Source organism: Erpetoichthys calabaricus, chromosome 3 (assembly GCF_900747795.2).
Source record: "Erpetoichthys calabaricus chromosome 3, fErpCal1.3, whole genome shotgun sequence".
In the NCBI taxonomy this organism is placed as follows: domain Eukaryota; kingdom Metazoa; phylum Chordata; class Cladistia; order Polypteriformes; family Polypteridae; genus Erpetoichthys; species Erpetoichthys calabaricus.
Window position 1 is genome coordinate 267,832,753 of NC_041396.2, and position 13,139 is coordinate 267,845,891.

Below are 13,139 nucleotides of genomic sequence, written 5' to 3' on the forward strand. Positions count from 1 at the left end.
TAATGAATTATTATTATTATTATTATTATTATTATTATGCTTAGTATTTGGGTGGTCTGGTTCTTTTTTTCCTTCATCATTCTTCTCATTTGCCTCAGCATTTACCACAAAAACATTGTTTTCTTTATGGTTTGAATTTCTAGTGCCTAGCTTTTGAGACACTTTATCTTTTATCTGTTGAATTTCAGTTTCTGTCATTCTCTTTTCACGAAGTCCCATCTGGTGTTTGCAAGACTATTGGCAGTCATTTTAGGTCTTGCGTGTGTCTGTGGTGACCGATCTTGTTGGGTTTGTTATAGCTTTGAAATATGCTTCCATCACACCTTTGTAGTCTTCCCTTGACCATTTAACTCTGGTTGGCTTTTTGACAGTTTTCAGGTAGTGCATTTTGAGGGGCTTTGTGAGTGTCATCTACAACGAGGTAATCTTCATTTGCATGTTGGGTACAGTTTGTTCCAGTTGTAGACTTTTTGACCTCAGCCTGGTTTCCTACTGAAGGATGTAGCCCTGGTTTACCTGTGCGAAGACCGATGCAGTATGGTAATCTATTTCGTTTTTCTGCCATTTTTGAATGTAGGGTGTCAGAGTCTCTTTAGCTGCTGTCATAACTAAACATATTATGGCCATTTTTCCCACATTTGCCACTTGAAGGAAAGGCTGAACTTCTGTGGACCATATTCTTACTGATTAACCATTTCAAGTCAAAAAGAATACAGTGTGTTTTGCAGAACCATCAGCAAACGCCAGGGCCCACCAGTAGCAAACAGCAAGAATTGCTCAATGTTTTAGTTATGTGCAATTGTATGTAGCATATTCAAGAGTAAGGAGCTCCAGTGAATTAATAATATTAGCTCCTGGTAAGAAAAAAAAAACAAACTACAAATGTTGTATACAAAAAAAAATTACTGAGCTAGTTACATAATCATCCAATTAAGTAAAGGCTCTATAACTGATGCCCATTGTCTCTAGAAATGTTCTGTGTACATCCGGCTAACACAGCTAGTAAATTTAAACAGTATATAAAAAAATAGTGTACTGTCAATACAATGACATTTATGTAATACATAAAAGAGTGGTGTGTTTGATCCTTCTTCGGTTATCACAGAATGTTACTTTCTAATCAGTTGCATAACACTTGGGAACATGGGGTCATCATTTAGTTATCATATAAGGGTACATTCAAGATACCAAGGGAATTCTTTAGGAACATTTGCATTTTGTTCTTTTTTGATAATAATATCAACACTCTGTGTTCAGAACACTCAGCTAACATTTAAAATCAGTCCTGTTTGGGCCACTTTCACTTTTGACAAAAATGCTAAATTTAAAGTAGCACATTTCAAAATATAAATGTCAGGACTCTTTTGGTTTTGATGGGAGGCAGCATTCAAACATTGCACTTTGGAAACCTTGTATGGTCTTCATTTCCCTAAACCTTGCATTTAGATATATTTTGTGTAAAGAAGATACCGAAAACACCCCACATACGTCAATTTGATTTAGTTCAATCACTGCATGTAATCACAACCAGCAGACATTGAAGCCATACAGATGAAACAACTACACCTTGTTTGATTTTGTAACATAAACATCTGCACTTAAAATAAAAGCTGCTTACATTTTGTTCCTTGACAGGAAGATTTGGCAGCCAAGCAGAGAAGCCTAACAGTGAGTTAACTACCTCATTAGATGAAAGACAACCTCAGGATATACCTAGAAGGCCCCTGGGAACATCACAATATGATGTATCTACAACCAGAGGTGGCTGTTTTGCTTGGTGCTCCTCCCTCTATTATTTCTGTTAACTCATTTTCAGTTTGATTACAAGGATGCTATAGTGCAACATTCTTATTGCCATTTGGGATCTTCTAGGGACATCCTGAGGATGTTGTTCATGTACGTGGGGAGGTCACTGTCATATTGCAAGCAGTAATTCAATGAAGTTCTGGAAAATTTTTATTTTAATGGCAGCAAACTACATTAGTCCCTTTGTGCTGAACATGTTTCAGCGATAGATAAAAACAGGATGTGTGTCTATAAGTCAATGTTGTAAACTACAAATCGCTACCATGGTACATTTAAATAGAGAGTTCCACTCAACTCTGTTTTGAGCATTCATCCTAGCTGTCTGGTAAGAATACTTAAAATTTTTTTTATCTATTCTAGAATATTTTTTAGCCATTAAATTACTAATGTGTATTCCTGCTCAAAACAAGTAAGTACATTTTTGAAACATTTGTGTATTGACTGTGTGTGATACTGTTGAATTGGATGAGGTAGCTAACAGTGATGAAGCTGTGATGGTGGAAAGTGGTCCTCTGCCTCCTTCCACATACACTCTTAAAAATAAAGGAGTCAAAGTGGCTCTTGAGGGCGAAGCCGTGGGGGCACCATTTTTATATATGAAGGTTCAAAAAAGAATCTTTAATTAGATTCATAACACGTTCCATAAATAATTGTGAATAACAGTTTTTTGTGAAATACAAATGGGATCCTGATATCATGCTGCATACAAATAACAGGCTAAGTTCAGGAGTTCCTGATCCATATTACTAACTGAGAATGGTAAACCGGATATGGAAGCAGGGACCTGCCCGTGGACGCAGGAGACATAGTGCGCAGGTGCCACACAAAGCCCCCCTCCCCAGAGTGAAACGGGAGAGACTATGAACTGTCTGACATGCCGCAAGCAGGATAAAGCGAGGTCAGAAATAAAAGACAGAGTAGGAAACAAAGTAAAACGTCATAAAGAAGTTAAAGAACGGGGCCAAACACATGGAGAGCAGGTTACAGATGATGAAAACTGGAATGCAACAGCTTCAAAAAAACCTAGGCACGACACACATGCACAGCGAGACACAGAATATAAAGGCTGAAAAAACGACAGTTAAACATCCACACCACACAGCGGAGGCAGACCCAGAAGGTGCAGGTGCCTACACAGCATGGTAAAACCCGACATAATACGGAAGGCGCAGGCGTTGCCGCCATATTGTGAGTGGCACTACTGCGTAGTGAAGGCGCAGGCGTCACCGCCATATTGTGCGTGGCACTACTGCGGAGTGAAGTTAGGAATAATGTGCTGCTTGGGATCATACAAAACACCGAACGCGACCCACCGTCTGAAACTGCGGAGGCAAAGCAGGCACGGGTTCAAACCGAACGAGCTTGAGTGATGGATATACGCCTACAACGCACGTCTCAAACCGCAGAAGCAGGGCAAGCATGGGTTCAAAACAACGCAAGCTCCTACAACGCGCATCTGAAACTACGGCTGCCCAGCGGGCACGGGTTCCAAACGCCGGGGGTAGGCGAGCGAAGCGAGCAGGGGGCGAAGCCCCCTTGTATGTCAATATCCTGCAAGGTAGTCTACTATACACTCAAGATTTCCATTTTGTCCTCATATTAGGAACATTTTCAATTCCCAAAGTATCAGTTTCATATGCATAAAACAATTCAATAAATGGAGTGGTTCTACAATGAACCATAGATCCCATCCATCCATCCATTTTCCAACCCGCTGAATCCTAACTACAGGGTCACAGGGGTCTGCTGGAGCCAATCCCAGCCAACACAGGGCAGGAACCAATCTTGGGTAGGGTGCCAACCCACCGCAGGACACACACAAACACACACTAGGGCCAATTTAGAATCGCCAATCCACCTAACCTGCATGTCTTTGGACTGAGGGAGGAAACCGGAGCGCCCGGAGGAAACCCATGCAGACACGGAGAGAACATGCAAACTCCACGCAGGGCGAACCCAGGTCCCCAGGTCTCCCAACTGCGAGGCAGCAGTGCTACCCACTGCACCACCATGCCGCCCACCATAGATCCCAGTAAAGTGCAATTTTAGATCCATTATTTTTAAACGTAGTCATAAATGTTTACCCCATTGGCATTTCTGCAATTCACTTCATGCTGTGCAACGCAGTGACTGTCCATACTAGTAATAATATGTTCTTAACCTTTATAAACAAAGTGCTGTCTACTGTTAGGTTTCTATATCTCTGTGCCTTTCCAATGAGTGCCAAATTGTGTTATACCTCCATACGTTTGTATTTATATTTTTAGATTTTAGGGAGCTATGGTTTGACCTTGCAAATTCATTATGTAGGCAGTGTGTCTGAAAATGACAGAATGCAGTTATTAGGCTTAACTGCTGAATTGAGTTAAAGCATGTTAATCTCTTACAATGCAAATTATATTTTCCATAGATTTACATGAACTGTGGCAACAGTGGGATTAAGCTGTCCTTGTAATGGTGTGTTAAACTGCCTGGCAGCGTGTTAATTGGAGGGTCTGGGCTTTTAATGCTGAGTTGCAGAAAATCTTGTAAGCTTTATTTCCTAAATGAATATGATGTTTCTCCATTTTTTGTTTTTATTTTTTATCCATGGTAAACACTTTGTGGTTTTTAAACCTAATTAAGCAGGAATATTCAAGTATGTAATTTTCAGTTTGGCTTTGGTGTGGACTAGAATGGCAGTTATAATTTTTGGTTTGTTTAATTTTTATCTATTAAACGTTTTTATGATTTGAATAATTTGAGAAAATATTCTTGGTTATTCTCAACACTGATGCCAATATTTTTTCCTCTTTGTGCCAGAGGCATGCATTTCTATAAGCATGCTGTGTTTGGTTCATTGGTATTTGTTTACAGTAAAACTGTGTTTAGTAGAGAACATTTACTCCATGAGCGGATCAGGTTCAACCCCTGAAAATGCACTTCAGAAAGGTAATCCTGGTTAAGGTTCCATTACAATGCCGGCAAAATAGCAATAACAAAAAACAATCATGAAACAAATAATAGCTTTATGCTTAGCTTGTATTGAATAATTATTCAGAGTACAATCTAAGTTTAAATTCAACCTGTTGGATGCACCTGCAGTGGTCAGGATGCTAAATCATGCTTTTTGTCTCTCTGGCTGTCTCTCTCTCTGTCTGTCTGTTAGATGAGGTGTTCTCAATATTCTCTCCATGGGTGCTGTTGAAACATACAGAAGTTTGGAGGGTGAAAGGTTAGAGAGCGCTGCGAGTAGGTCAGTGCCTTTATTGCTGCAATGTGTGGGGTTTCCAGCCTTCAGGGTGTGGTAACACTTTTTATGACTTGAAGATAATTTTGCTTTGGTAGAATAAATCAATCAGTGTTTAAGTAGAAGTCTGTTGCCTTTTGTTAGAAATCTCTGGAAACATACAACTTCTCAGCATTTCTTCTGGCAGATCCCAAGAAATACTTTATCACAGACTGATTCAGAAAAATAATTAAAATAAAAATAAGACTGTATAATAAATAGGAATTTCAAACAATGTAACATAATAATATTAATAATCAAAAATAAAACATACAGTGCTTTGTGAAAGTATTCATCCGCCTCAGTGTTTGTCCTGTTTTGTCGCATTACAACCTGGAATTAAAATGTATTTTTTGGGGATTAGCAACGTTTGATTTACACAATATGCCTACCACTTTAAGGGTGCAGAATATTTGTTATTGTTACAATAACAATAATTAAGACCAAAAAACAGAAATCATGAGTGTGCATGCTTATTCAACCCAAAGTCAATACTTTGTAGAGCCACCTTTTCCTTCAATTCCAGCTGCAAGTCTCTTGGGGAATTTCTCTATTAGCTTAGCACCTCTAGCCACTGGGATTTTTGTCCATTCCTCAAGGCAAAACTATTCCAACTCCTTCAAGTTAGAAGGCTTGGGTTGGTGAACAGCAATCTTCAAGTCATGTGACAGATTCTCAGTTGGATTGAGGGCTGGGCCATTCCAAGACATTTAAATGTTTCCTTGTAAACCACTCCAGTGTAGCTTTAGCAGTATGTTTATTGTCATTGAATCTTCATCCCCGTCTTAATCTCTGGCAGACAGAAACAGGTTTTCCTCAAGAGTTGCTCTGTATTTAGTGACATCCATCTTTTCTTCAATCCTGACCAAATCATGACTGTACATAGGTGTTAAGTTGTCCTATCCCTGTCGGTGAGAAACATCCCCAGAGCATAATGCTGCCACCACCAGGCTTCACTGTGGGAATGATGTTGGATTTGTGCCACACATAGTATTTCTCATGATGACCACAATTTTCAATTTTAGTCTCATCTGACCAGAGATGCTTCATCTATGTGTTTGGGGAGTCTGCCAAATGCTGTTGAGCAAACTCCAAATACGTTTTTTTTTTTGTAAGCACTGGCTTTTTTCTGGCCACTTTTTCATAAGCCCTGCTGTGTGGAGTGATGCTCTCATCTCCACTGTGGATCTTTAATTTATGCCCTCCTTACTAAGTCTGTGAGTTTTGGTGGGCAGCCTTCTCTTGTCAGGTTTGTAGTGGTACCATTTTCACTCCATTTGGATATAATGGATTTAATGGTGCTCTATGGGATATTCAAAGTTTAGGATATTTTCATAACGGAAACCTGATCTCTACTTCTCCACAGCATTGTCTGAAATCTGTTTGGAGTGCTCCTTGGTCTTCTTGTTGCTTGCTTAGTGGTGTTGCACAGTCAGGGGCCTTTCAGAACAGGGGGGTATTTTCTGTACGCCGCTTAAATCATCCAAGATCAGATGCCTGATCTTGGATGAGTTAATGCCGGTGAAACTCATCCAGATAAGTCGGTTTTTCAAATGCAGCCGTGTAGTAGATTAGTCTAGCTGGATCTAATCATCCGAGATGAATACGCGCACCCACTCAGAGTGAAAAACACATATATATTGGGTCTAGAAAACATGATCAGCAAGTCTTTGATAGGCTGTAACAAAATGACGAAAGAACAGGCGCATTTTTTTTTTCTCACACAAGACTTTTTATTCGAAGGACGTGAAGAATTTCAAGATTTACTATGCACAAGGGGTAACACTACAAAGGAAGCCCAAACCAGAAAAGATGGCTGGCAAAAAGTGGCCGACAAATTAAACGCGTGTGCATTGTACTTACTGAAAGCAGCGTTTCATTTCATATGTGTCAGATTAATTATTATTTAATATGTCATAATTCCACATCAAACGTGAGCACAAGGAGAACATGGGAACAGATTAAAGTGAAGTACAAGAATATACTTCAAACTGGTAAATATTGGTATCTAACTATTTAAAGAATTGTTGACATAAAGAATCATATATAATTTAAAGAACATTAATTTTGAAGCTAATAAGAAGGCAGACAAGCAAAAAAGAGGTGGAGGTCCACGCGGTCCAGACCTAACCCCTGCAGAAGAGTTGACTCTCCAACAAAATGCCCATCGCCCTGTTTCTGAGAGCATTCCGGGGGAAGCTCCTCCTCAGAACCAGTGGCAGGATGCAGTGGTCACTTCATTTCAGATAAAGGATGGTCATTGCATATATTTGTCCTCAATGTGTGCCATAGGTATCCATATTACTAACCGAGAATGCTAAACCGGATGGACGCAGGGACATCCGGCCACTGCGCAGGCGCAAAAAGAGTCCACGAGAGGCGGCTGAGGAGCCACGAGAGGCGGACAAAAGAGGCCGCGAGAGGCGGATGAGGGGCCGCGAGAGGCGGACAAGACCACAGAAAAAAGAGAAAAAAGGAGTCAAAGAAACGCAAAAAGACATACTGCGCAGGCGCGAAAAGAATCCGCGAGAGGCGGATAAGGAGCCGCGAGAGGGGGACAAAAGAGGCCGCGAGAGGCGGATGAGGGGCCGAGAGAGGCGGACAAGACCACAGAAAAAAGGAGTGAGCACAGAAAAAAGAGAAAAAAGTAGTCAAAGAAATGAGGCGCAACGAGCACCGAAAAAAGGAAAAGGCACATAAAAAAGTAGTCAAACGCAGGCAAAGCAGAAAACACATTGCACACGAAACTAGACCCAAAAAAAAAAAAAAAAGAGGCTCGCGCACAACAGCAAGGCACCCCCCCCCCCCTACAGGCACCGGATGGGACACACACCAAGAGGGGGATTCAACAAGCCCATGGAACACAAAAAAAAAAGAACACAAAACCACCCCACAGACCCTACAAGCAAGGGACGGGACACACACAAAGAGGGGGATTCAACAAGACACAGGAACACAAAAAGAAAGAAGACACTCGCGCAACAACAATCCTCACCCCCCCCCCCCCCACACACACACACACACATCCATAAGAAGTGACACCCAAAGCCACATATTCTAAAGTGAACGTCAACACCTTCACACTAGGCAGCATAGGTGTCAGCATAGGTGGATCTCCTTACAATAAAGCACTATTAACCGTTCAACTGCAGAAAAGGAAACATATTAACAGTGAGTGTGATCCTCCTTATTACTTATCCATATTTCGCATGCTGAGAAAGAAACAAGTCATGAATACACGATCACGGGTACAAAACGATTCGGAAAGGATAACAGGAACAAACACACGAACACGAAAGAAACAACAAAATAGACGGCTGAGCATAAAACGCGCTTCTGAAACTCAGAGAGAAAAAATGTTGCGGATCAAAAAACGCAAAGCACAAGTAACACCGTTAAAGAGACGTGCCCAAATGGACAGACACAATGAACGTAGGGGCATACAGCGCGCGTCTCAAAGTGCTGCATCGAAACAAGCACGATTTCAAAACGAAAGAGCTCGCGTCTCAGACATACAAAAAAGGGAGCGAAGAGAAAAAAAAAATGAACGCAGACGTGTACAAAGCGCAAATGAACTGCCAGAAAAAAAGAAAGCAAGACTCCAAAAGGAGAAAGCTCAAATGATCGACATACAAAAACGGACAAGGCTCGATACAAACAATGCAAGACGTAGACTGAAATGGACTTTGCGCAAAGCGGAGGCGAATAAATTAAAAGAAAAAAATAGCGCGTCCCAAATACTGGACATGCAACACCGCGGCACTCAAACGCCAAAAGCAAAACATGCACGTAGCGGAAATCAACGCCAGACACACATTAAACGCTTAAGCCAAATGGCTGAAAACGCCTTCAATAATGAATCCACTATTGAGGAAAATTCATTGGGATTAATGAATGTCATTTGCAATCATTGTCATTCACTTAACTTCCCAGAAGAAACAACTGGCAATACAAATAATGAATTTACACGTTGTCCTGAAACAAATCAACAACGCAAATATGCACAAATCTACATCCTAGATCCAGATGAGGCAATCTATCAACGAATGAACCTTCCTGAAAACAAACAATGCACAGAGCTTATAATGAGAAACGTCTCTCATGTCATAAACAATCACCCATTAGCTAAGTCTATAAAAATGCTACATTAAGTTGAAAAAGGAGGCCAATACAAAAGCAAATGCAGAAGGTATAGCGGCAACTACAATTGCTTTGGTCTTGATAAAGGACAAAGAACAAGATCCAAGACTAACCCAGCCGGATTACCACAACACAACCTTACCCTTAAAAACGGAACAATAATCATGCTATTAAGAAACCTTAACACTAAACAGGGTTTATGCAATGGCACACGGTTAGTCGTCAACACCATGACACACAATGTTATTCAAGCAACAGTTCTTAGAGGATCACATGCTAACAATACTGTTCTCATTCCTAGAATTGACCTTGCAAGTTATGACCTAGAATTACCTTTTACACTGAAACGCCGACAGTTCCCCATTAAACCTGCATTTGCAATGACCATCAACAAATCACAAGGACAAACCATGGACAAGGTTGGCATCTACCTCTCTGAACCCGTTTTTGGACATGGACAACTTTATGTTGCCTTCTCACGTGTTCGACGTTCATCTGACGTTAAAGTTAAAATTATAAATGATCCATGCCAAGGAAGACTCATTCAAGGACAAGACACCATCTTTACTACTAATGTTGTATACAAAGAAATATTCCAATAAAACATTACTCTATGCCAAACACTCTTATTTTTTATTTCTATACGCATCATCCAAACCTGCACACTGTACTATATCTAAATCATACATCTCACTCTTTGTCATGCCCCAACGCCAGGGGTTGGCGAGCGAAGCGAGCAGGGGGCGAAGCCCCCTAGTGTTCCATATAGCCCTCTTTTTTTTGGGTATAAAAAAGTGCCGCTTGCAAAAAACCTCAAAGCAATGCCTACTGTCTGTGTGGTTGTGAGAGCCCGACGTCGCCGAGTTTGACTTCGAATATAAGGTCCTAATACATTTTTGAGGTACAATATTACCCCTCGGCTAAAGCGGTATCTTTCGAAAAAAATTTCCTCTGGGAGCAATAAAGGATCTTGCCGATTGCGCAAACCCTTCTCTATATGAAATTCTCTTCTTATAATTTCTGTACCGATATCAATTGGTCGCTCATTCATGAACGGCTAAGTCATGACTGAATGAATTCCACGCATGGACACTGATTGTGTGCGCTAATCCTTGTTTACATAGAACAAACCTGCTCCGAGCAGGTTTGAGGATTAGGACGTTTTGCTGTGACAACACTTCCAGCAAGAGTTTCGAAAAACCGACAGATCCAGGATCAGGCCAAATCGTCAACAATTAAATCCGGCTAAACGAGTAATCCACGTACGAAAAATACCCCCCAGGTCTATGTATACAGACATCCTGTGACAGATCATGTGATATTTTGATTGTATACAGGTGGATCCTAATCAACTAATTATGTGACTTGTGAAGTTAATTGGTTGGACCAGATCCTATTTAGGGGTGTCATAGCAAGGGAGATATATACATATGCAGTCACAACCTTTCAGTATATAACTGTTATTTTAAAATATAAAAGGTATTTTATTGTCATTCTACTTCAACAATTTGAACTATGTTGTTAAGTTCATTATATAAATGGCAAATGAAAATCCTTTTTAAGTCTAGATTGTAATGCAACAAAATAGGACTAACACTGAAGAGGATGAATACGTTTGCAAGGCACTGTATATTGTTCATAAAAGACATTGCCTAAGGTGGTTATGTATATGAGTGCAAAGCATCTAAATTACACAGACCACAGTGATGTTTTAAATATTGATTGAACTTCATTGCAGCCTACAGAAGCATCAACAAGGACTACAGTCTTGGTTTTCAGGCTACTGACTATAATTTGAGTTTGAATTTTTGCTTTGTTTTTGGATTATCAACAAGTTACAAATCAACACCTTTTAATGGACCGTTCTCCCAGTCAGCACTCTGTGTTCAGCAGTCTTGTGATAATGAGCACAGATTGTGTTTAAAATTTGACAGGGAATTAAGTAGACCATACAACTACTTTATGACTATAATTAGAGCTTTTCAAATTTGTTTAACCATTATTTTAGAAAAACATCACATTTCTTTGTGGGTTGCAAAAACAACATTGGGTGTCAGGGAAACTTAAAGGACAAAATAAAACCAATCATCAAAACCTAAAACAAAAATCAAACTTGTAGTCAAAAGGTATACATCATACTTGCTAATCTTTCTTATTTTTCTTTTTCTTATCTAGTAAACATTCATTGTTTGTGAAAAACAATCCACTACTTGGATACCAAATGCAGCAGGTGACGAAAGGTGATCTTATATAGGTGATTTGATATGCCACAAAACACCTGTGTCAAATGACCATCAATAGCCATAGCATCCATAAAATTGTTGAAGTAGTCACAAAATGGCAGCACCAGCAAAGACAGAACCAACCAAAGTGGCATTGTAGAGACGTCAATGTCATAAGAATAAAAATAAATCATGGTGAAAATTCGAATTAAAATAAAAAAGAGCAAGTAAAGAATCTCATAGATCTAAAATGTTAGTTCATCATAGTAATCTGTCCTTACTGTCGTAAAATTGGATTAAACAGGTTTAGTAAATAAATGGATACATGGCATAAGAATATTTGAAGTAATAGACTTTATTTTATGTCATCCTCCTACGAGTCATTTCTTGGACTTGTTTTTGTACAATTAATCTGAGTCTAGCAGTTATCAAAGGAGGAAACCTTCAGGCGATAGCAGGACACAACCATCCATCCATCCATCCATTATCCAACCCGCTATATCCTAACTACAGGGTCACGGGGGTCTGTTGGAGCCAATCCCAGCCAACACAGGGCACAAGGCAGGAAACAAACCCCGGGCAGGGTGCCAGCCCACTGCAGGGCACACACACACACACCAAGCACATACTAGGGACAATTTAGAATCGTCAATGCACCTAACCTGCATGTCTTTGGACTGTGGGAGGAAACCGGAGTACCCAGAGGAAACACACACAGAGAACATGCAAACTCCACGCAGGGAGGACCCGGGAAGCGAACCTGGGTCTCCTAACTGCGAGGCAGCAGCGTTACCCACTACGCCACCATGCTGCCCTAGGACACAACCATACACAGCTAATTTAGAAATGCAAATCAAACATCAGCTTGGTTTAAGTCTTTGGCTGGAACCCTCATAACCAGGGGAGTCATGTGACCTTGTTAAAATAACATCTACTCTGAGGACATGCTATTTCATGAGTTCACATCTCAATTTGATACTCTATTAGTGTCAACGAACATAAACATCACTGCCTTTTATGGAAAGTCAATAATTAACAGACTAATAGAGTAGCTATGTGTCCATTCATGCATTAGTAAACCTGATTAGTTAGATTTCAGTGTTGCAAGGAAGCAGAGTTTATTTTAGTAGCTTCTAGCAAAAGGAAAGAACCAAACCTACCTGGACCTGCCAGTCCATTACAGGATTAGAGTAATTAAAAAATGTTGCCTTTATTACAGGCTTAGTTGATATTAGAATACACAAATGCATTTAAGAAAACAACTATGTATGACCAAGAAGAACAGCAAGAATCAATTCATTTTAAAAACTACAGATCCTTACTACAAGAAGAGTCACTGCCACCTTTTCTTTGTAGTGTTGAGCTACTATCTGAATGATCACCACATATTACATTAACTAGGACCTTGTGGGCAGGTGTTGGGTAGTTTTCTCATAGCAATGCATCCTGTGAAAATTCTTAGCTAACAAGGTTTCTAGACTTGGGATAACAACATACCCATACATTTGTCTACAAAGACCGTGAAAGGTTACTCATTTATTAATTACGCCTCAGATGACTAAGAATTTTTTTTTGCTTTTCCCATGTAAATCTGTGCTGGCAGGTTTAGAGAATGGATGTGCATATGAAGTCATTAATATCTGATGATTCAGACACAGCCTGTATTACCACTCTGTCTCTATTTTTGCAGTATTGATGTAGCA

At 40.0% G+C, this 13,139-nt stretch overlaps 1 protein-coding gene across 1 annotated transcript in view; it reads left to right on the plus strand.

The window, feature by feature from the left end:
- Positions 1-13,139, plus strand: part of zgc:158659 (uncharacterized protein LOC791141 homolog) — a 114,794-nt gene that overhangs the window by 47,614 nt on the left and 54,041 nt on the right. The window lies entirely within an intron of this gene.